At 46.7% G+C, this 24,715-nt stretch overlaps 1 protein-coding gene across 3 annotated transcripts in view; it reads left to right on the top strand.

The window, feature by feature from the left end:
- The first annotated feature begins 5,222 nt into the window (after positions 1–5,222).
- The window catches only part of LOC141239960 (galactosylgalactosylxylosylprotein 3-beta-glucuronosyltransferase 1-like), a 111,688-nt gene continuing 92,195 nt past the window's right edge, over positions 5,223–24,715 (top strand). For 2 of the 3 annotated variants that reach the window (XR_012305301.1, XR_012305296.1), the window contains exon 1: positions 5,223–6,156. The gene's annotated coding sequence lies outside the window, so the exon portion shown is untranslated. The remainder of the gene's footprint in view (positions 6,157–24,715) is intronic. The other variant, XM_073668580.1, reaches the window with a different exon arrangement.

Here is a 24,715-nt window from a genome sequence, read left to right as displayed (position 1 = left end):
GCCTCCCGCTGGCTGCCTCCACTGCACCCTCGCCTTCTGTTTGCACTGCACCTTCGCCTCCTGCCGGTTGCTTGCACTGCACCCTCGCCTCCTGCTGGCTGTTTGCACTGCACCCTCGCCTCCTGCTCGCTGCCTGTAATGCACCCTCGCTTTCTGCCAGCTGCCTGCACTGCGCCCTCGCCTCCTGTTGGCTGCCTGCACTACATCCTTGCCTCCTGCTCACTGCCTGGACTGCACCCTCGCCTCCTGCAGACTGCTTTCACTGCATCCTCACCTCCTGCTTGCTGCCTGCACTGCACCCTCGCCTCCTGCTCACTGCCTGCACTGCACCCTCGCCTCCTACCGGCTGCTTTCACTGCACCCTCACCTCCTGCTCGCTGCCTGCACTGCACCATCGCCTCCTGCTCTCTATCTGCACTGCACCCTTGCCTCCTGCTTGCTGCCTGCATTGCACCCTCACCTCCTGCTCTCTGCCTGCACTGCACCCTCGCTTCCTGCTTGCACTGCACCCTCGCCTCCTGCTGGCTTCCTACACTGCACCCTCACCTCCTGCTGGCTGCCTGCACTGCACCCTCGCCTCCTGCTGGCTGCCTGCACTGCACCCTCGCCTCCTGCTGGCTGCTTGCACTGCACCATCGCCTCCTGCTCGCTGCCTGTACTGCACCCTCACTTCCTGCTCGTTGCCTGCACCCTTGCCTGCACTACACCCTCGCCTCCTGCTCACTGCCTGCACTGCACCCTCGCCTTTTGCCGGCTGCCTGCTCTGCACCCTCGCCTCCTGCTCGCTACCTGCACTGCATCCTCGCCTCCTGCTGGCTGCCTGCACTGCACCCTCACCTCCTGCTGAAATTGCACCCTCACCTACTACCAGCTACCTGCACTGCACCCTTGCCTCCTGCTCGCTGCCTGCATTGCACCCTCACCTCCTGCTCTCTGCCTGCACTGCACCCTCGCTTCCTGCTTGCACTGCACCCTCGCCTCCTGCTGGCTTCCTACACTGCACCCTCACCTCCTGCTGGCTGCCTGCACTGCACCCTCGCCTCCTGCTGGCTGCCTGCACTGCACCCTAGCCTCCCACTGACTGCCTGCACAGCACCCTCGCCTCCCACTGGCTGCCTCCACTGCACCCTCGCCTTCTTTCTGCACTGCTCCCTCGCCTCCTGCCGGCTGCTGTCTCTGCACCCTCACATCCTGCTCGCTGCCTGCACTGCACCATCGCCTCCTGCTCACTGCCTGCACTGTACCCTCGCCTCCTGCCGGCTGCTTTCACTGCACCCTCGCCTCCTGCTCGCTGCCTGCACTGCACCCTCGCCTCCTGCTCACTGCCTGCACTGCACCCTCGCCTCTTGCCGGCTGCTTTCACTGCACCCTCACCTCTTGCTCGCTGCCTGCACTGCACCATCGCCTCCTGCTCGCTACCTGCACTGCACCCTTGCCTCCTGCTCGCTGCCTGCATTGCACCCTCACCTCCTGCTCTCTGCCTGTACTGCACCCTCGCCTCCTGCTAGCTGCTTGCACTGCACCCTTGCCTCCTGCTGGCTGCCTGCACTGCACCCTCACCTCCTGCTAGCTGCTTGCACTGCACCCTAGCCTCCCACTGACTGCCTGCACTGCACCCTCGCCTCCTGCTTGCTGTCTGCACAGCACCCTCGCCTCCCACTGGCTGCCTCCACTGCACCCTCGCCTACTTTCTGCACTGCACCCTCGCCTCCTGCTGGCTGCTGTCTCTGCACCCTCACCTCCTGCTCGCTGCCTGCAATGCACCCTCGCCTCCTGCTCACTGCCTGCACTGTACCCTCGCCTCCTGCCGGCTGCTTTCACTGCACCCTCGCCTCCTGCTCGCTGCCTGCACTGCACCCTCGCCTCCTGCTCACTGCCTGCACTGCACCCTCGCCTCTTGCCGGCTGCTTTCACTGCACCCTCACCTCTTGCTCGCTGCCTGCACTGCACCATCGCCTCCTGCTCGCTACCTGCACTGCACCCTTGCCTCCTGCTCGCTGCCTGCATTGCACCCTCACCTCCTGCTCTCTGCCTGTACTGCACCCTCGCCTCCTGCTAGCTGCTTGCACTGCACCCTTGCCTCCTGCTGGCTGCCTGCACTGCACCCTCACCTCCTGCTAGCTGCTTGCACTGCACCCTAGCCTCCCACTGACTGCCTGCACTGCACCCTCGCCTCCTGCTTGCTGTCTGCACAGCACCCTCGCCTCCCACTGGCTGCCTCCACTGCACCCTCGCCTTCTTTCTGCACTGCACCCTCGCCTCCTGCTGGCTGCTGTCTCTGCACCCTCACCTACTGCTCGCTGCCTGCAATGCACCCTCGCCTCCTGCTCACTGCCTGCACTGTACCCTCGCCTCCTGCCGGCTGCTTTCACTGCACCCTCGCCTCCTGCTCGCTGCCTGCACTGCACCCTCGCCTCCTGCGCACTGCCTGCACTGCACCCTCGCCTCTTGCCGGCTGCTTTCACTGCACCCTCACCTCTTGCTCGCTGCCTGCACTGCACCATCGCCTCCTGCTCCCTACCTGCACTGCACCCTTGCCTCCTGCTCGCTGCCTGCATTGCACCCACACCTCCTGCTCTCTGCCTGTACTGCACCCTCGCCTCCTGCTAGCTGCTTGCACTGCACCCTTGCCTCCTGCTGGCTGCCTGCACTGCACCCTCACCTCCTGCTAGCTGCTTGCACTGCACCCTTGCCTCCTGCTCGCTACCTGCACTGCACCCTTGCCTCCTGCTCGCTGCCTGCACTGCACCTCGCCTCCTGTTGGCTGCCTGCACCTGCACTCTCGTCTCATGCTGGCTGTCTGCACTGCACCCTCGCCTCCTGTCTGCACTGCACCCTTGCCTGCTGCTCGCTGCCTGCACTGCGCCCTCGCCTCCTGCTCGCTGCCTGCACTGCACTCTCGCCTCCTGCTCGCTGGCTGCCCTGCACCCTCGCCTCCTGCTCACTACCTGCACTGCACCCTTGCCTCCTGCTTGCACTGCACCCTTACCTCCTACTTGCACTGCAACCTCGCCTCCTGCCTCCACTGCTCCCTCGCCTCCTTCCGGCTTCTTGCACTGCACCCTCGCTGCCTGCACTGCACCCTCCCCTCTTGCTCGCTGCCTGCACTGCACCCTCACTTCCTGCCTTCACTGCACCCTTGCCTGCTGCCTGCACTGCACCCTAGCCTCATGCTCAATGCCTGCACTGCACCCTCACCTCCTGCCGGCTGCTTTCACTGCACCCTCACCTCCTGCTGGTTGCTTTCCCTGCACCCTTGTAACATCCCTGGCGGCGTGCTTGCATGGTGCACCACCTCCCACCATGCAAGACTGCAATCTTACCTGTCAGTCCATGCTGCACTCTGTTTCAGTACCTGCTGTTTCCATGTCTCTTGTCTGATGGCTTAAGGCGTCGGCGCGGCTTTCTGCTTGTTTCTTATAGCTACTGTGTGCACAGTCCTAATGTGTACCCAGCCTATTGCTGTGAGTCACTGGATACTTAAACCCCCTCCACCCAGTAGGAGGTGCCTGAGCAACACTTTCCATCTGTTTGTTCCTTGCAACTTAGTTGCCAGGTCCTGTCCTGTATCTAGTCTGTTTCTGCCACCCTGAGGGCTGTATACCCAGGCCTGTTACCTGTACCTGTGACTTTAGTCAGTTTCTGCCACCCTGGCGGCTAAGTTCCCAGGCTCGTTCCTGTATCTTGTTCCTGGTTCAGATCCTGTCTGAACAGTGTCCTAGTCCGTTACCAGTTTGTTTCTATGTCTGTACCTTTCCCTTTTCCTGCAGTACCTGAACCTGCACCTAACTCCAACTCGTTGTCTCTATACTTCTGCTTGTGAGTTTTGTGTCCACTCGCTACTTCATTGCAAGTACTTTGTGTGCATCTGGTTCTGTTCGTTCTGTTTCCCTGCCTCTGTATCTAACTCCTGTGTTCTAGCTATCTTCTTGTGTTCTCCAGTCTATTCCATGTGAACAGAGCCCTGTCCTGTCTACCGCATCTGCGGGTTTTGCTTTGCTCTGCTTGCTCACCGCACCTGCAGTTTTGCTCTACATTGCTTGTTCACCGCATCTGCGGGTTTTGCTCTGCTTTGCTTGTCTACCGCATCTGCGGGTTTTGCTCTGCTTTGCTTGTTCACCGCATCTGCAGGTTTTGCTCTGCTTTGCTTGTCTACCGCATCTGTGGGTTTTGCTCTGCTTTGCTTGTTCACCGCATCTGCGGTTTTGCTATGCTTTGCTTGTTCATCGCATCTGCGGGTTTTGCTCCGCTCTGCTTGTCTACCGCACCTGCGGCTCCGTTCCTGTATCCCAGTCTGTACTGGTCCCTATCCTACCTGCGTTTCTACCTGCCAGTACCCGCCTCTCTGCATGTCAGCCGTGCCTGCCTGTGCCCACCTGTCTTTCCGCTAGCCGTGCCTGCCAGTGCCTACCTGTCTGCATACCAGCTGTGCCTGTCAATATCCACCTGTCTGCATACCAGCTGTGTTTGCCAGTACCCACCTGTCTACATGCCAGTCTAAGCTGCCTGTTCCTGCATTCCCCGGTGTGGGTCAACAGCTTTGACCGGGGTCTGACCTGGAGTAGCACCTGGTCCCTCTGCTCGGTTCCTCCCTGGTTCACGGAGTCGACTGAGCCGCCGTGCGACCTTGGTCGGATTGGGTTGATACTTAGTTACGCCCCTCCAGGCACTCCTCGGTTCAGGGTACAGTGGGATCACTAATCACGCTCACGCCAGTCAGTCCGGGCGCGAGCGTAACAACCCTCACCTCCTGCTGGCTGCCTGCACTGCACCCTTGCCTCCTGCTCGCTGCCTGCACTGCACCCTTGCCTCCTGCTCACTGCCTGCACTGCAACCTCGCCTCCTGCTGACTGCCTGCACTGCACCTTCACCTCCTGCTCGCTGCCTGCAGTGCACCCTCGCCTCCTGCTGGCTATCTGCACTGCACCCTCGACTCCTGCTGGCTGCCTGCACTGCACCCTCGACTCCAGCTGGCTGCCTGCACTGCACCCTCGCCTCCTTCTGGCTGCCTGCAGTGCTCCCTCGCCTCCTGCTGTCTGCACTGCACCTGCACCCGCACCTCCTGTTTGCTGTCTGCACTGCACCTGCACTCTCGCCTCCTGCTGGCTGCCTGCACTGCACCCTCGCCTCCTGCTGGCTGCCAGCACTGCACCCTCGCCTCCTGTTGGCTGCCCGCACTGCACCTGCACTCTCGCCTCCTGCACTGCACCCTCGCCTCCTGCTCGCTGCCCACATTGCACCCTCGCCTCCTGCTCATTGCCTGCAATTCACCCTCGCCTCCTGCTCGCTGCCTGACCTGCACCCTCGCCTCCTGCTGGCTGCCTGCACTGCACCCTCGCCTTATGCTCACTGCCTGCCCTGCACCCTCGCCTCCTGCTGGCTGCCTGCACTGCACCCTCGCCTCATGCTCACTGCCTGCCCTGCACCCTCGCCTCCTGCCGGCTGCTGGTCCTGGATAAGCGGAAGATGCTTTGGATTCAGCAGCAGCTGGCGGGGATGTGGTTGCATTGACTTCTGCAGGCGGCTATGATGAATGCTTTTCATTCAGACAGACTTTGATCAATCCTTCAACCCAATGCATCAAGACGAAGGGGGGAATTAAGAAAATCCTGACTTTTCCGTGATAGCCACTCTTGGCCATTTCTCTCTGTCACTGCGTGCTTCACCCGCGGCCAATCAGAGCCCCGCACATCCTAATCTTCCCTAAATACCTCCCCGCCATTCAGATTTAAATGCAAGGTTGTGCATTGTTCTCGCTTCCTCCATCCCCAGACTCAGACATGAAACAAGCCGGGGAGGAAAGAGAACAGATTTTTGCATTAGCTTTTTTATCTTGGCTTTGCCATTTTTAAGGTGGTGCAGCGATTCGCTTGCAGTAATCAAGCAGATAGATCAGGGATCCCTTAAGAGGTGTCATTTTCTTCCTTTTTTTGCACTGCCTGGTTCAGCTGCGTTGTATGGACTGAGGCATGGAAATCTCTGTCTAGTGACTTGGGGAGAATGCTGTGTGCTACCGGGGCTGTCATTCCTCCAGTCTAAGGAGCCTCTAGACCATTGACCATTGCATTGGCAGAGACAGCAGTAAGAGGGTCTCCAGCACGTTTACCTGGTGTCTCTCGCTGCACTGGACAAAATGAATCAGCCTCCTTCAGACAGGTACGTTCACCCCTTCATACTTTCCTTCAATTTTGGGGGTCTGCTGGGGTAAGGGGACCAGGCTGACACTTGCAGATTGCCAACTCTACAGATGCTATGGTTTATGATGCCAACTACAAAGTCAATGAACGGGTGGGTATTGTTGTCCGAAGGGAAATACTTTGATTTAAAGAATTTTTTTTTTTTTTTTTAAAAAGTGCAAAATTTACTGCCTGGGGCGAAGCAAGAGCAAAATCCCTCTGCAGGCAGTAGCAATGTTGATCATGAATATGTATAGGAATGCGTGCAAAATGCATTTGCATATGGGATCATTTGCATGCAGTAGTGATATACTGTGTATACCTTGGGTGTCATGTTTTATTTCTTTACACCTCTTAGTACCTATAAAATAAAATATCTCCCAATAATAAAAAAAAATTCCTACCACCTAAAGATTTCCAAGGGGGTCCTTGGTCTCTTTTGCGTCCCACTAGTCCAGCCGGATATTCTCCTCTCCTATAGACAGCGCGTGGGAAATAAAAGGTTGTCAGATGTCACATTAATGATCAGGGTGCTGCAGGGGTGATGTCTGACAACCCCCTTCCCGCAGGTGACAGCTTCCCTTCTGAGTGCATCTGATATGTTGCTGCGCTCGTCCCCAAGTCGCAATATTTGTTCCAAACTGATACAAAGTACTGAGCTCAGAAGGGATTTACTGGGTTTTGTTATTTTATTACTCCACTTTTTGTTATTTTAAGGGGAAGTGGCCTTTAATTAAAGCAGCAGCTGAAATGGGTGGAATTTTATAAAGTAACTCTGTGCATCCATCATGGTGCATGTAGGAAGGTGAGGAGCCGCCCTGGACATCTTGTGCCCACCTTTAGGGGCTTCTTCTATAACATAAGCACAGAAGAGCGCGGTGTAACAATTCCCACCATGGATGATTGATAACTATCGTATATCCTCCCTGTATTTAGTGAACTCCGCTACATTACACTGTGTCCTGGACAAGTCCCATATAATGCTAGTTATATATGGAGATCGGACAGTAATATGGGGGCCAGGGGTCACCGCCGGGATCCAGGATTTGTGGGATTCCTCAAGGATTTGTTCTTCATAACAAACATATAAACTGGGCGATGTCTTCATAGGAAAATGTCACCAATCTGTGACATAATGAGATTAGATTGTCAGCCTCATAGACGGCTAAATGGATGGATAGATAGATGATAGATAGATGATAGATAGATGATAGATAATAGATAGATAATAGATAGATGATAGATAATAGATAATAGATAGATGATAGATAATAGATAATAGATAGATGATAGATAGATAGATGATAGATAATAGATAGATGATAAATAGATAGATAGATAATAGATAGATGATAGATAATAGATAGATAATAGATAGATGATAGATAGATAGATAATAGATAGATGATAAATAGATAGATAGATAATAGATAGATAGATAATAGATAAATAATAGATAGATAATAGATAAATAATAGATAGATGATATATAATAGATAGATGATAGATAGATAGATGATAGATAGATGATAGATAGATAGATAGATAATAGATAAATAATAGATAGATAATAGATAGATAATAGATAGATGATATATAATAGATAGATGATAGATAGATAATAGATAGATGATAGATAGATGATAGATAGATAATAGATAGATAATAGATAGATGATAGATGGATAGATAAATGATAGATAGATGATAGATAGATGATAGATAATAGAGAGATAATAGATAGATGATAGATAGATAGTAGATAGATGATAGATAATAGATAGATGATAGATAGATGATAGATAATAGATAGATAATAGATAGATGATAGATGACAGATGATAGATAATAGATAAATGATAGATAATAGATAGATAATAGATAGATAATAGATAGATGATATATAATAGATAGATGATAGATAGATAATAGATAGATGATAGATAGATAGATGATAGATAGATAATAGATAGATAATAGATAGATAATAGATAGATGATATATAATAGATAGATGATAGATAGATAATAGATAGATGATAGATAGATAGATGATAGATAGATAATAGATAGATAATAGATAGATGATAGATGGATAGATAAATGATAGATAGATGATAGATAATAGAGAGATAATAGATAGATGATAGATAGATAGTAGATAGATGATAGATAATAGATAGATGATAGATAGATGATAGATAATAGATAGATAATAGATAGATGATAGATAATAGATGATAGATAATAGATAGATAATAGATAGATAATAGCTAGATAATAGATAGATGGATAGATAATAGATGATAGATAATAGATAATAAATAGATAATAGATAGATAATAGCTAGATAATAGATAGATGGATAGATAATAGATGATAGATAATAGATAGATAATAGATAATAGATAGATAATAGATAGATAATAGATTATAGATAATAGATAATAGATAGATGATAGATAATAGATGATAGATAATAGATAGATGATAGATAGATAATAGATAGATAGTAGATAGATGATAGATAATAGATAGATGATAGATAGATGATAGATAGATGATAGATAATAGATGATAGATAATAGATAGATGATAGATAGATAATAGATAGATAATAGATAGGTAATAGATAGATAATAGATGATAGATAGATGATAGATAATAGATAGATGATAGATAATAGATAGATAATAGATAGATGATAGGTAGATGTGAGATAAATAGATGGATGAATAGATAGAAATAGATATTGCAGATAGATATAAATTGATAGATTAATATTGTAGATAGATAAGACAGAGATTGTAGCTAGATGATAGAGACAGATGGATAGATAAGAATAGATATACAGACAGGCAGACGGAGAGATGGATCTTCACAGATATCTGTGTGATGATTATTATTACTATCATTTCTGAATTGTACAGTTCTATGACGTGTGTAAACTCCCAGCATTTCTGGGACTACATTCCCTTCATTAATAAATACCCTCATCTGAGGTTATTTTTGCAGGTTCTTGTGCCTGTAATTCTCATCCTTATACTGTGGACAGAGATCGCTTCATCCTTCGTCCAAACATGACGCTTGCTGTTACAGATATGTCTGCGGCACTCGCTCTTATCCTGTTTGGTTCATTTCTTAATACACTTTTATGGCCACCAAAGATCCAAATCCTGCTTCATAATAAGTCTTACTGTCTGCAGCCACCACTAGGGGGAGCTATGGAGATTATGTCTCCTGTAATAACCTCTCCTGAGATCCGCTGTGTAGTATACGGCAATTTACCCTGATCACACAAATAAATGAAATCTACTGAAGGGTTCCCTCTAAGAAACACCAAAATCAGATGATAGTTTATCGTTCACATTTGGCAAAATTCTTGCAATCAAAAGTAATTTTATCCCATGATGCATCATTATATGGACACATTTAACATGGAAAGAAATACTTTTTTTTTATATGTTAGTGCTTACATTTAGTAAATAAAATTGCACTTCTTTTCAGTCTACAAGCTGCATTATTTCATTCATTTTCAGACCCCCTGATGTGCAATTTATAGCCTGATCCAAGTTTAAGATTTTCCTATTGAGGAAGTGTGTCTTCCACCAATACAGGCTGGATGTGAGGTCTGTGTATCTCTCCTAGTAATACAGGCTGGATGTGAGATCTGTGTGTCTCTCCCAGTAATACAGGCTGGATGTGAGGTCTGTGTGTCTCTCCCAGTAATACAGGCTGGATGTGAGCTCTGTGTATCTCTCCCAGTAATACAGGCTGGATGTGAGGTCTGTGTATCTCTCCTAGTAATATAGGCTGGATGTGAGCTCTGTGTATCTCTCCCAGTAATACAGGCTGGATGTGAGGTCTGTGTGTCTTCTAGTAGTAATATAGGCTGGATGTGAGGACTGTGTGTGTCTCCCAGTAATATAGGCTGGATGTGAGATCTGTGTGTGTCTCCCAGTAATATAGGCTGGATGTGAGGTCTGTGTATCTCTCCTAGTAATACAGGCTGGATGTGAGATCTGTGTGTCTCTCCCAGTAATACAGGCTGGATGTGAGGTCTGTGTATCTCTCCTAGTAATATAGGCTGGATGTGAGCTCTGTGTATCTCTCCCAGTAATACAGGCTGGATGTGAGGTCTGTGTATCTCTCCTAGTAATATAGGCTGGATGTGAGGTCTGTGTGTCTCCCAGTAATATAGGCTGGATGTGAGGTCTGTGTGTCTCCCAGTAATATAGGCTGGATGTGAGGTCTGTGTGTCTCTCCCAGTAATATAGGCTGGATATGAGCTCTGTGTGTCTCTCCCAGTAATATAGGCTGGATGTGAGGTCTGTGTGTCTCTCCCAGTAATATAGGCTGGATGTGAGGTCTGTGTGTCTCTCCCAGTAATATAGGCTGGATGTGAGGTCTGTGTGTCTCTCCCAGTAATATAGGCTGGATGTGAGGTCTGTGTGTGTCTCCCAGTAATATAGGCTGGATGTGAGATCTGCGTGTCTCTCCCAGTAATATAGGCTGGATGTGAGCTCTGTGTGTCTCTCCCAGTAATATAGACTGGATGTGAGATCTGTGTGTCTCTCCCAGTAATATAGGCTGGATGTGAGGTCTGTGTGTCTCTCCCAGTAATATAGGCTAGATGTGAGCTCTGTGTGTCTCCCAGTAATATAGGCTGGATGTAAGGTCAGTCTGTGTCTCCCAGTAATATAGGCTGGATGTGTGGTCTGTGTATCTCTCCTAGTAATATAGGCTGGATGTGAGCTCTGTGTGTCTCTCCCAGTAATAGAGGCTGGATGTGAGGTCTGTGTATCTCTCCTAGTAATATAGGCTGGATGTGAGGTCTGTGTGTCTCCCAGTAATATAGGCTGGATGTGAGGTCTGTGTGTCTCCCAGTAATATAGGCTGGATGTGAGGTCTGTGTGTCTCTCCCAGTAATATAGGCTGGATATGAGCTCTGTGTGTCTCTCCCAGTAATAAAGGCTGGATGTGAGGTCTGTGTGTCTCTCCCAGTAATATAGGCTAGATGTGAGGTCTGTGTGTCTCTCCCAGTAATATAGGCTGGATGTGAGGTCTGTGTGTCTCTCCCAGTAATATAGGCTGGATGTGAGGTCTGTGTGTGTCTCCCAGTAATATAGGCTGGATGTGAGATCTGCGTGTCTCTCCCAGTAATATAGGCTGGATGTGAGCTCTGTGTGTCTCTCCCAGTAATATAGACTGGATGTGAGATCTGTGTGTCTCTCCCAGTAATATAGGCTGGATGTGAGGTCTGTGTGTCTCTCCCAGTAATATAGGCTGGATGTGAGCTCTGTGTATCTCTCCCAGTAATATAGGCTAGATGTGAGCTCTGTGTGTCTCCCAGTAATATAGGCTGGATGTAAGGTCTGTGTGTGTGTCTCCCAGTAATATAGGCTGGATGTGAGGTCTGTGTGTCTCCCAGTAATATAGGCTGGATGTGAGGTCTGTGTCTCTCCCAGTAATATAGGCTGGATGTGAGGTCTGTATGTCTCTTCCAGTAATATAGCCCGGATGTGAGGACTGTGTGTGTCTCCCAGTAATATAGGCTGGATGTGAGGTCTGTGTGTGTCTATCAGTAATATAGGTTGGATGTGAGGTCTGTATGTCTCTTCCAGTAAAATAGCCTGGATGTGAGGTCTGTGTGTCTCTCCCAGTAATATAGGCTGGATGTGAGGTCTGTGTGGGTCTCCCAGTAATATAGGCTGGATGTGAGGTCTGTGTGTCTCTCCCAGTAATATAGGCTGGATGTGAGATCTGTGTGTCTCTCTCAGTAATATAGGCTGGATGTGAGGTCTGTGTGTATCTCCCAGTAATATAGGCTGGATGTGAGCTTTGTGTGTCTTTTGCAGTAATATAGGCTGGATGTGAGGTCTGTGTGTATCTCCCAGTAATATAGGCTGGATGTGAGGTCTGTGTGTCTCTCCCAGTAATATAGGCTGGATGTGAGGTCTGTGTGTCTCTCCCAGTAATATAGGCTGGATGTGAGGTCTGTGTGTATCTCCCAGTAATATAGGCTGGATGTGAGGTCTGTGTGTCTCTCTCAGTAATATAGGCTGGATGTGAGCTCTGTGTTTTGAAATGACACGGCCATTCCTCAAAAGTGTCCCAAGAGCTGTTTTTAAACAAGACAGTGCCTTATGTTTCTCGTGATACTGTGAACAGCCTGTGTGAACTAAACTTGCTACAATGGCTGCAGCGTCTCTGGACTTGTCTCCCATTGAGCACATCGGGGACGTTATTGGTCGGTGATTACTCGGGAGCCGCCAGCAGCAGATCTTGATGATTTTCTCAAGTGCATTCAGCACGGCAGAACCTTCCTCAGACGAGCATTAATACTTCAGTTATAGCAGCCGAGGCTGGAAGTGTCGGGATTTTTGCATGTGAATCGTACTCCTCATAGTCGTAAATCCAGAGGTTTTGATAATTCAGTTTCCATTTCCTCATTTTCGGATCATTGATGTCTATCCATCCTATGATTTACATCATTCCATGTCGTATCCTTCTTGGTGTTGTAATTTCAATGTTCAGGAGTGTATATAGAGATACATAGATGTGAGACAGATAGTACATTATACATTTGTGTCCTTGCTCACCATCTCTCATTTATTTTACATTATTATTCAGCTTCACAGCCACTAAGGACTCTTCATCGCTGTCATATAATATAAAGACAAGAAATATCCGCACAGATTCTGTTTCCTCACGATTTATCCTCATGTTCTACTCATAAATAATACTGTGCAAAAGTGTGAAAAAAATGCTGCAAAGTAAGAAGCTTTGTAAAGTGCTGCAGAATATGTTGCAGCTATAGATATAAAATGATTGTTAATGCCTTAAAAAATAGAAGAGATAATAGTTTTCTTTTAACAAAATGCCAAGTGAAAGAACAAAAGATAAATGTAAATCCCATCTGTATCTGGTAACCGCCCGTCACCTCCATCATTAGTATCTGGTGACCGCCCATCTCCTTCATCATCAGTATCTGGTAACCGCCTGTCACCTCCATCATCAGTATCTGGTGACCGCCCATCGCCTCCATCATCAGTATCTGGTAACCGCCCGTCACCTCCATCATCAGTATCTGGTGACCGCCCATCTCCTTCATCATCAGTATCTGGTGGTAACCGCCTGTCACCTCCATCATCAGAATCTGGTGATCGCCCATCGCCTCCATCATCAGCATCTGGTGACCGCCCATCGCCTCCATCATCAGTATCTGGTGACCGCCCGTCGCCTCCATCATCAGTATCTGGTGACCGCCTGTTGCCTCCAACATCAATATCTGGTGACCACCCATCGCCTCCATCATCAGTATCTGGTGTCAGCCCATCCCCTCCATCATCAGTGTCTGGTGACTGCCTGTCACCTCCATCATCAGTATCTGGTGACCGCCCATCTCCTTCATCATCAGTATCTGGTAACCGCCTGTCACCTCCATCATCAGTATCTGGTGATCGCCCATCGCCTCCATCATCAGCATCTGGTGACCGCCCATTGCCTCCATTATCAGTATCTGGTGACCGTCCGTCGCCTCCATCATCAGTATCTGGTGACCGCCTGTTGCCTCCATCATCAATATCTGGTGACCACCCATCGCCTCCATCATCAGTATCTGGTGTCAGCCCATCCCCTCCATCATCAGTGTCTGGTGACTGCCTGTCACCTCCATCATCAGTATCTGGTGACCGCCCATCTCCTTCATCATCAGTATCTGGTAACCGCCTGTCACCTCCATCATCAGTATCTGGTGATCGCCCATCGCCTCCATCATCAGCATCTGGTGACCGCCCATCGCCTCCATCATCAGTATCTGGTGACCGTCCGTCGCCTCCATCATCAGTATCTGGTGACCGCCTGTTGCCTCCATCATCAATATCTGGTGACCACCCATCGCCTCCATCATCAGTATCTGGTGTCAGCCCATCCCCTCCATCATCAGTGTCTGGTGACTGCCCGTCACCTCCATCATCAGTATCTGGTGACCGCCCATCCCCTTCATCATCAGTATATGGTGATTGCCCATCGCCTCCATCGTCAGTATCTGGTGACCGCCCGTCCCCTCCATCATCAGTATCTGGTGACCGCCCATCCCCTTCATCATCAGTATCTGGTGATCGCCCATCGCCTCCATCGTCAGTATCTGGTGACCGCCCGTCCCCTCCTTTATCAGTTTCTGGTGACCGCCCGTCCCCTCCATCATCAGTTTCTGGTGACTGCCCGTCACCTCCATCATCAGTATCTGGTGACTGCCCGTCACCTCCATCATCAGTACCCTTGTGACCGCCCATCGCCTCCATCTTCAGTATCTGGTGACCGCGCGTCGCCTCCATCATCAGTATCTGATGACCACCCGTCCCCTCCATCATCAGATGATCCGTTATGATCCAGTTCCCATAGACTTGTTGTCTATGGTAAACCAAAAATCGGGTCCAGATACTGCCTGTTTTTTGGCCAGAAAAAAACAAAAGACTTCATTTTTTGATTGAAATGAAAAATGTATGCCAAACAGAAAGGAGGCAGATGGACGACGTGTCAGGACATTTCTTTCCCAATTCAAATGAAAAGATCTTGAACTTGGACATTTTATTTTTGCTTTTGTCATCTCAAAATGGATCGTAAAACAGAAATAAATTCTAGACATATGAACAGAACCTAAGCTGATGCTACATAAGCAAGAAAGATAAAAATAACAATTAGATACAGTATACAGTTGTGCTAAAAAGTTTACACACCCCGGCAGAATTTTTCCTTTCTTGGCCTTGTTTCAGAGAATATGAATGATAGGAAAAAACCTTTTTCTACACTCATGGTTACTGGGTGGGTGAAGCCATTTATTGTCAAACTACTGTGTTTTCTCTTTTCAAATCTTAATAACAACCAAAAACATCCAAATGACCCTGATCAAAAGTTCACATACCCCAGTTCTTAATACCGTGTATTGCCCCTTCTAACATCAATGACAGCTTGAAGTCTTTTGTGGTAGTTGTGGATGAGGTTCTTTATTTTCTCAGATGGTAAAGCTGCCCATTCTTCTTGGCAAAAAGCCTCCAGTTCCTGTAAATTCCTGGGCTGTCTAGCATGAACTGCGCACTTGAGATCTCCCCAGAGTGGCTCAATGATATTGAGGTCAGGAGACTGAGATGGCCACTCCAGAGCCTTCACTTTGTTTTGCTGTAGCCATTGACAGGTCGACTTGGCCTTGTGTTTTGGATCATTGTCATGTTGGAACATCCAAGTACGTCTCATGCGCAGCTTCCGGGCTGATGAGTGCAAATTTGCCTCCAGTATTTGCTGATAACGTGCTGCATTCATCTTGCCTTCAACTTTTACCAAGTTTCCTGTGCCTTTGTAGCGCACACATCTCCAAAACATCAGCGATTCACCTCCATGCTTTACTGTAGGAATGGTTTTCCTTTCATCATAGGCCTTGCTGACCCCTCTCCAAATGTAACGTTTATGGTTGTGGCCAAAAAAGTTCAATTTTGGTCTCATCACTCCAAATTACCTTGTTCCAGAAGTTTCGATGCTTGTCTCTGTGCTGTTTGGCATATTGTAGGCGAGATACTTTGTGGCATTTGCACAGTAATGGCTTTATTCTGGCGACTCGACCATGCAGCCCATTTTTCTTCAAGTGCCTCCTTAGTGTGCATCTCGAAACAGCCACACTGCTAGTTTTCAGAAAGTCCTGAATTTCAGCTGATGTTATTTGTGCGTTTTCTTTGCATCCCAAACAATTTTCCTGGCAGTTGTGGCCAAAATTCTTGTTGGTCTACCTGACCGTGGTTTGGTTTTTACAGAGCCCCTGTTTGTTAATCAGTTTGAACGCTGCTGACTGGCATTATCAATTCCTTGGATATTTTTTTGTATCCCTTTCCTGTGTTATACAGTTCCACTACCTTTTCCCGTAGATCCGTTGACAATTCTTTTGCTTTCCCCATGACTCACAATCCAGAAACGTCAGTGGCTGGATGAAAGATGCAAGAGTCTGTCTGGATCCCAGAAACTCACTCAGCTTTTGTGCACACACACTGATTACAAGAAAACAGATCACAGGTGAGGATGTTACCTTTAGTAGCCATTCAAACCCATTTGTGTCAAATTCTGTGCATGTTATCAGGCCAAAATCACCAGGGTATGGGAACTTTTGATCAGGGTCATTTGGTTGTTATTAAGATTTGAAAAGAGAAAACACAGTAGTTTGGCAATAAATGGCTTCACCCAACCAATAACCAGGAGTGGAGAAAAAAATTTTTTTGTTATCATTCATATTCTCTGAAACAAGGTCAAGAAAGGAAAAAATTCTGCCGGGGTATGTGAACTTTTGAGCACAACTGTAAATAGATAATAGATAGAAATATATACTGTAGATAATAGATAATGGATAGATGATAGATAGATACAGCAATAGATATGTTAATAACAAGCTGTCAGAATGATTCATCCTAAGCACCAATCGTTATATATACCTGATCAGTAATTCTCTTCCCTCATTACATGATCTCATTGATTGCTGCTCCGCGGACGGTTAACATCTCGCTGTCAGACACATGGAAGATTCCGCAGTCAGTAATCAATAGTCAGAAGTGTTCAGATTGTAAGGAGTATGAGAGAAGTGCGTATTACCAAACCTGATCCCACTACCAGATCACCCCACCACTTGACCCCACACAACCTAATCCCACTACCTGATCCCACACTACCTAATCCCAATACGTGATCCCACACTACCTGTCCCCACTACCTGACCCCACACTACCTGTCCCCACTACCTGACCCCACACTACCTGATCCCACACTACCTGGCCCCACTACCTGACCCCACACTACCTGGCCCCCCTAATTGACCCCACACTACCTGACCCCACAACCTGACCCCACAACCTGATCCCATACAACCTGACCCCACACTACCTGATCCCACTCCCTGACTGCACTACTTAATCCCACTACCTGATCCCACAACCTGACCCCACAACCTGATCCCATACTACCTGACCCCACACTACCTGATCCCACTACCTGACCCCACAACCTGATTCCACTACCTGACCCCATACAACCTGACCCCACACTACCTGATCCCACTCCCTGACTGCACTACCTAATCCCACTACCTGACCCCACTACTTGATCCTACTATCTGACCCCACTACCTGATTCCACAACCTGGCTGCCGCTAAGCTTTGTATCCTGTGAGCCCTCAAGTCATGAAGCTGTCAGAGAAGCTGAGATCTGGGATGCTGTAAGTTGGGTTCGGTGCAGTTTGCTACAATGTATCTGTGCAGTTATCAGCTTTCAGATTGGGGTTCAGGATTTGCTCTTTCATTGTATCGCCGGCTCTGATACATTGGAACAAAGCCCCAGCTGTGTGATATTAGGTCTAGTGAAGGGTGTGTAGTAAGATTGTGTCACTTCATTATTCTGCACCTGTATTGGGGGACTTACTGTAGCTTTGGGGGTGATTTAATAATCTGGTCGGGTACATGCGCAGTTATCCCGCTGCCCACTATGGTTAATATTTAATGTCCCTGGAATGTAATGCTGATATTCCGCTGCTCGATGCCAGGAAAGCTGTGAGCTTATGGCCGTGTATTTCCCCTGGCACATGGAGGGTCTTCTGGTATATAATGGGCCACCTGTCACAAGCTGCTACCCACAGACGCTGGGCCGGCTTCCGTTCCTACATCAAGCCATTCGCTTAAAGGGACAGGCAGCTTAATTAAAAAAAATCAGCAAGTCAAAAGTAACACATTTGATGATAATAATAAAACATAAATTAAATAAAGCAGCTGATTTTGTTGAGGAGGTCACTTTAAGAAATTCCTCAATGTGAAAAGTGCCCGCATGCCTCCACCAACACATGAGAATCTACAGCCCCCAGACACAGGGGCCAAGTGTCCCTACAAAGCTTCTTTCATTGCTGCCAAACTATGAAAGTGACTTCTAGGCAGAGGCCTTTCCATGGGCCACTGATAGGAAGGTCATGTACAGTGCCCTCTGGTGGAACACAAACCACCCGCACCCCAAGAAGAATGCGGTCATTGCATCAATCAATGGATTGCATAATTAACCCCCCCCCAAAGATTGTAAAGGACCCCAAAACCATCTACAAATATAAACAATTCTTTGTGAAATAAAAAATGTAGAAACTTTTTGTATGTAGCACTTTTCTGGATTTTTGTTCCAGCCTGCAGTGTAAAGAATCAGGGTTTATTCTATTTTCCATCGTTGTATCCAGATTTTTCATTCTCTATTAGAGTATATATTGTGCGGTGTGTATACAGTAGAGCACAGAGCGCACCTCTGGAGTATAATACAGGCTGTAACTCCGGATCAGTACAGGATCAGTAATGTAATGTATGTACACAGCGACTGCACCAGCAGAATAGTGAGTGCAGCTCTGGAGTATAATACAGGAGGTAACTCAGGATCAGTAATGTAATGTATGTACACAGTGACTGCACCAGCAGAATAGTGAGTGCAGCTCTGGAGTATAATACAGGATGTAACTCAGGATCAGTAATGTAATGTATGTGCACAGTGACTGCACCAGCAGAATAGTGAGTGCAGCTCTGGAGTATAATACAGGATGTATCTCAGGATCAGTAATGTAATGTATGTACACAGTGACTGCACCAGCAGAATAGTGAGTGCAGCTCTGGAGTATAATACAGGATGTATCTCAGGATCGGTAATGTAATGTATGGACACAGTGACTGCACCAGCAGAATAGTGAGTGCAGCTCTGGAGTATAATACAGGAGGTAACTCAGGATCAGTAATGTAATGTATGTACACAGTGACTGCACCAGCAGAATAGTGAGTGCAGCTCTGGAGTATAATACAGGAGGTTACTCAGGATCAGTACAGGATCAGTAATGTAATGTATGTACACAGTGACTGCACCAGCAGAATAGTGAGTGCAGCTCTGGAGTATAATACAGGAGGTAACTCAGGATCAGTAATGTAATGTATGTACACAGTGACTGCACCAGCAGAATAGTGAGTGCAGCTCTGGAGTATAATACAGGAGGTAACTCAGGATCAGTAATGTAATGTATGTACACAGTGACTGCACCAGCAGAATAGTGAGTGCAGCTCTGGAGTATAATACAGGATGTATCTCAGGATCAGTAATGTAATGTATGTACACAGTGACTGCACCAGCAGAATAGTGAGTGCAGCTCTGGAGTATAATACAGGAGGTTACTCAGGATCAGTAATGTAATGTATGTACACAGTGACTGCACCAGCAGAATAGTGAGTGCAGCTCTGGAGTATAATACAGGAGGTTACTCAGGATCAGTACAGGATCAGTAATGTAATGTATGGACACAGTGACTGCACCAGCAGAATAGTGAGTGCAGCTCTGGAGTATAATACAGGAGGTAACTCAGGATCAGTAATGTAATGTATGTACACAGTGACTGCACCAGCAGAATAGTGAGTGCAGCTCTGGAGTATAATACAGGAGGTTACTCAGGATCAGTACAGGATCAGTAATGTAATGTATGTACACAGTGACTGCACCAGCAGAATAGTGAGTGCAGCTCTGGAGTATAATACAGGAGGTAACTCAGGATCAGTAATGTAATGTATGTACACAGTGACTGCACCAGCAGAATAGTGAGTGCAGCTCTGGAGTATAATACAGGAGGTTACTCAGGATCAGTACAGGATCAGTAATGTAATGTATGTACACAGTGACTGCACCAGCAGAATAGTGAGTGCAGCTCTGGAGTATAATACAGGAGGTAACTCAGGATCAGTAATGTAATGTATGTACACAGTGACTGCACCAGCAGAATAGTGAGTGCAGCTCTGGAGTATAATACAGAATGTAACTCAGGAACAGTAATGTATGTACATAGTGACTGTACCAGCAGAATAGTGAGTGCAGCTCTGGAGTATAATACAGGAGGTTACTCAGGATCAGTACAGGATCAGCAATGTAATGTATGTACACAGTGACTGCACCAGCAGAATAGTGAGTGCAGCTCTGGAGTATAATACAGGATGTAACTCAGGATCAGTAATGTAATGTATGTACACAGTGACTCCACCAGCAGAATAGTGAGTGCAGCTCTGGAGTATAATACAGGATGTAACTCAGGATTAGTAATGTATGTACATAGTGACTGTACCAGCAGAATAGTGAGTGTAGCTCTGGGGTATAATACAGGATGTAACTCAGGATCAGTAATGTATGTACATAGTGACTGTACCAGCAGAATAGTGAGTGCAGCTCTGGAGTATAATACAGGATGTAACTCAGGATCAGTAATGTAATGTATGTACACAGTGACTCCACCAGCAGAATAATGAGTGCAGCTCTGGGGTATAATACAGGATGTAACTCAGGATCAGCAATGCAATGTATGTACACAGTGTCTGCACCAGCAGAATAGTGAGTGCAGCTCTGGGGTATAATACAGGATGTAACTCAGGATCAGCAATGTAATGTATGTACACAGTGTCTGCACCAGCAGAATAGTGAGTGCAGCTCTGGAGGATAATACAGGATGTAACTCAGGATCAGTAATGTAATGTATGTACACAGTGACTGCACCAGCAGAATAGCGAGTGCAGCTCTGGGGTATAATACAGGATGTAACTCAGGATCAGTACAGGATCACTAATGTAATGTATGTACACAGTGACTCCACCAGCAGAATAGTGAGTGCAGCTCTGGAGTATAATACAGGATGTAACTCAGGATCAATACTGTAATGTATGTACACAGTGTCTGCACCAGCAGAATAGTGAGTGCAGCTCTGGAGTATAATACAGGATGTAACTCAGGATCAGTAATGTAATGTATGTACATAGTGACTCCACCAGCAGAATAGTGAGTGCAGCTCTGGAGTATAATACAGGAGGTAACTCAGGATCAGTAATGTAATGTATGTACACAGTGACTGCACCAGCAGAATAGTGAGTGCAGCTCTGGAGTATAATACAGGAGGTAACTCAGGATCAGTAATGTAATGTATGTACACAGTGACTGCACCAGCAGAATAGTGAGTGCAGCTCTGGAGTATAATACAGGAGGTTACTCAGGATCAGTACAGGATCAGTAATGTAATGTATGTACACAGTGACTGCACCAGCAGAATAGTGAGTGCAGCTCTGGAGTATAATACAGGAGGTAACTCAGGATCAGTAATGTAATGTATGTACACAGTGACTGCACCAGCAGAATAGTGAGTGCAGCTCTGGAGTATAATACAGGAGGTTACTCAGGATCAGTACAGGATCAGTAATGTAATGTATGTACACAGTGACTGCACCAGCAGAATAGTGAGTGCAGCTCTGGAGTATAATACAGGAGGTAACTCAGGATCAGTAATGTAATGTATGTACACAGTGACTGCACCAGCAGAATAGTGAGTGCAGCTCTGGAGTATAATACAGGAGGTAACTCAGGATCAGTAATGTAATGTATGTACACAGTGACTGCACCAGCAGAATAGTGAGTGCAGCTCTGGAGTATAATACAGGAGGTTACTCAGGATCAGTACAGGATCAGTAATGTAATGTATGTACACAGTGACTGCACCAGCAGAATAGTGAGTGCAGCTCTGGAGTATAATACAGGAGGTAACTCAGGATCAGTAATGTAATGTATGTACACAGTGACTGCACCAGCAGAATAGTGAGTGCAGCTCTGGAGTATAATACAGGATGTAACTCAGGATCAGTAATGTAATGTATGTACACAGTGACTCCACCAGCAGAATAGTGAGTGCAGCTCTGGAGTATAATACAGAATGTAACTCAGGATCAGTAATGTATGTACATAGTGACTGTACCAGCAGAATAGTGAGTGCAGCTCTGGAGTATAATACAGGAGGTTACTCAGGATCAGTACAGGATCAGCAATGTAATGTATGTACACAGTGACTGCACCAGCAGAATAGTGAGTGCAGCTCTGGAGTATAATACAGGATGTAACTCAGGATCAGTAATGTAATGTATGTACACAGTGACTCCACCAGCAGAATAGTGAGTGCAGCTCTGGAGTATAATACAGAATGTAACTCAGGATTAGTAATGTATGTACATAGTGACTGTACCAGCAGAATAGTGAGTGTAGCTCTGGGGTATAATACAGGATGTAACTCAGGATCAGTAATGTATGTACACAGTGTCTGCACCAGCAGAATAGTGAGTGCAGCTCTGGAGTATAATACAGGATGTAACTCAGGATAAGTAATGTAATGTATGTACACAGTGACTGCACCAGCAGAATAGTGAGTGCAGCTCTGGGGTATAATACAGGATGTAACTCAGGATCAGTAATGTATGTACATAGTGACTGTACCAGCAGAATAGTGAGTGCAGCTCTGGAGTATAATACAGGATATAACTCAGGATCAGTAATGTAATGTATGTACACAGTGACTGCACCAGCAGAATAGTGATTGCAGCTCTGGAGTATAATACAGGATGTAACTCAGGATCAGTACAGGATCAGTACTGTAATGTATGTACACAGTGACTGCACCAGCAGAATAGTGAGTGCAGCTCTGGAGTATAATACAGGATGTAACTCAGGATCAGTAATGTAATGTATGTACACAGTGACTGCACCAGCAGAATAGTGAGTGTAGCTCTGGGGTATAATACAGGATGTAACTCAGGATCAGTAATGTATGTACATAGTGACTGTACCAGCAGAATAGTGAGTGCAGCTCTGGAGTATAATACAGGATGTAACTCAGGATCAGTAATGTAATGTATGTACACAGTGACTCCACCAGCAGAATAATGAGTGCAGCTCTGGGGTATAATACAGGATGTAACTCAGGATCAGCAATGCAATGTATGTACACAGTGTCTGCACCAGCAGAATAGTGAGTGCAGCTCTGGGGTATAATACAGGATGTAACTCAGGATCAGCAATGTAATGTATGTACACAGTGTCTGCACCAGCAGAATAGTGAGTGCAGCTCTGGAGGATAATACAGGATGTAACTCAGGATCAGTAATGTAATGTATGTACACAGTGACTGCATCAGCAGAATAGCGAGTGCAGCTCTGGGGTATAATACAGGATGTAACTCAGGATCAGTACAGGATCACTAATGTAATGTATGTACACAGTGACTCCACCAGCAGAATAGTGAGTGCAGCTCTGGAGTATAATACAGGATGTAACTCAGGATCAATACTGTAATGTATGTAAACAGTGTCTGCACCAGCAGAATAGTGAGTGCAGCTCTGGAGTATAATACAGGATGTAACTCAGGATCAGTAATGTAATGTATGTACATAGTGACTCCACCAGCAGAATAGTGAGTGCAGCTCTGGAGTATAATACAGGAGGTAACTCAGGATCAGTAATGTAATGTATGTACACAGTGACTGCACCAGCAGAATAGTGAGTGCAGCTCTGGAGTATAATACAGGAGGTTACTCAGGATCAGTACAGGATCAGTAATGTAATGTATGTACACAGTGACTGCACCAGCAGAATAGTGAGTGCAGCTCTGGAGTATAATACAGGAGGTAACTCAGGATCAGTAATGTAATGTATGTACACAGTGACTGCACCAGCAGAATAGTGAGTGCAGCTCTGGAGTATAATACAGGATGTAACTCAGGATCAGTAATGTAATGTATGTACACAGTGACTCCACCAGCAGAATAGTGAGTGCAGCTCTGGAGTATAATACAGAATGTAACTCAGGATCAGTAATGTATGTACATAGTGACTGTACCAGCAGAATAGTGAGTGCAGCTCTGGAGTATAATACAGGAGGTTACTCAGGATCAGTACAGGATCAGCAATGTAATGTATGTACACAGTGACTGCACCAGCAGAATAGTGAGTGCAGCTCTGGAGTATAATACAGGATGTAACTCAGGATCAGTAATGTAATGTATGTACACAGTGACTCCACCAGCAGAATAGTGAGTGCAGCTCTGGAGTATAATACAGGATGTAACTCAGGATTAGTAATGTATGTACATAGTGACTGTACCAGCAGAATAGTGAGTGTAGCTCTGGGGTATAATACAGGATGTAACTCAGGATCAGTAATGTATGTACACAGTGTCTGCACCAGCAGAATAGTGAGTGCAGCTCTGGAGTATAATACAGGATGTAACTCAGGATAAGTAATGTAATGTATGTACACAGTGACTGCACCAGCAGAATAGTGAGTGCAGCTCTGGGGTATAATACAGGATGTAACTCAGGATCAGTAATGTATGTACATAGTGACTGTACCAGCAGAATAGTGAGTGCAGCTCTGGAGTATAATACAGGATATAACTCAGGATCAGTAATGTAATGTATGTACACAGTGACTGCACCAGCAGAATAGTGATTGCAGCTCTGGAGTATAATACAGGATGTAACTCAGGATCAGTACAGGATCAGTACTGTAATGTATGTACACAGTGACTGCACCAGCAGAATAGTGAGTGCAGCTCTGGAGTATAATACAGGATGTAACTCAGGATCAGTAATGTAATGTATGTACACAGTGACTGCACCAGCAGAATAGTGAGTGTAGCTCTGGGGT

This window comes from Phyllobates terribilis, unplaced genomic scaffold (genome assembly GCF_046119375.1).
Source record: "Phyllobates terribilis strain yellow unplaced genomic scaffold, ASM4611937v1 Scaffold_2__4_contigs__length_985480577, whole genome shotgun sequence".
Taxonomy (NCBI): domain Eukaryota; kingdom Metazoa; phylum Chordata; class Amphibia; order Anura; family Dendrobatidae; genus Phyllobates; species Phyllobates terribilis.
The sequence above is the reverse complement of the archived record's forward strand: the minus strand, read 5'-3'. Positions and strand labels throughout refer to the sequence as shown.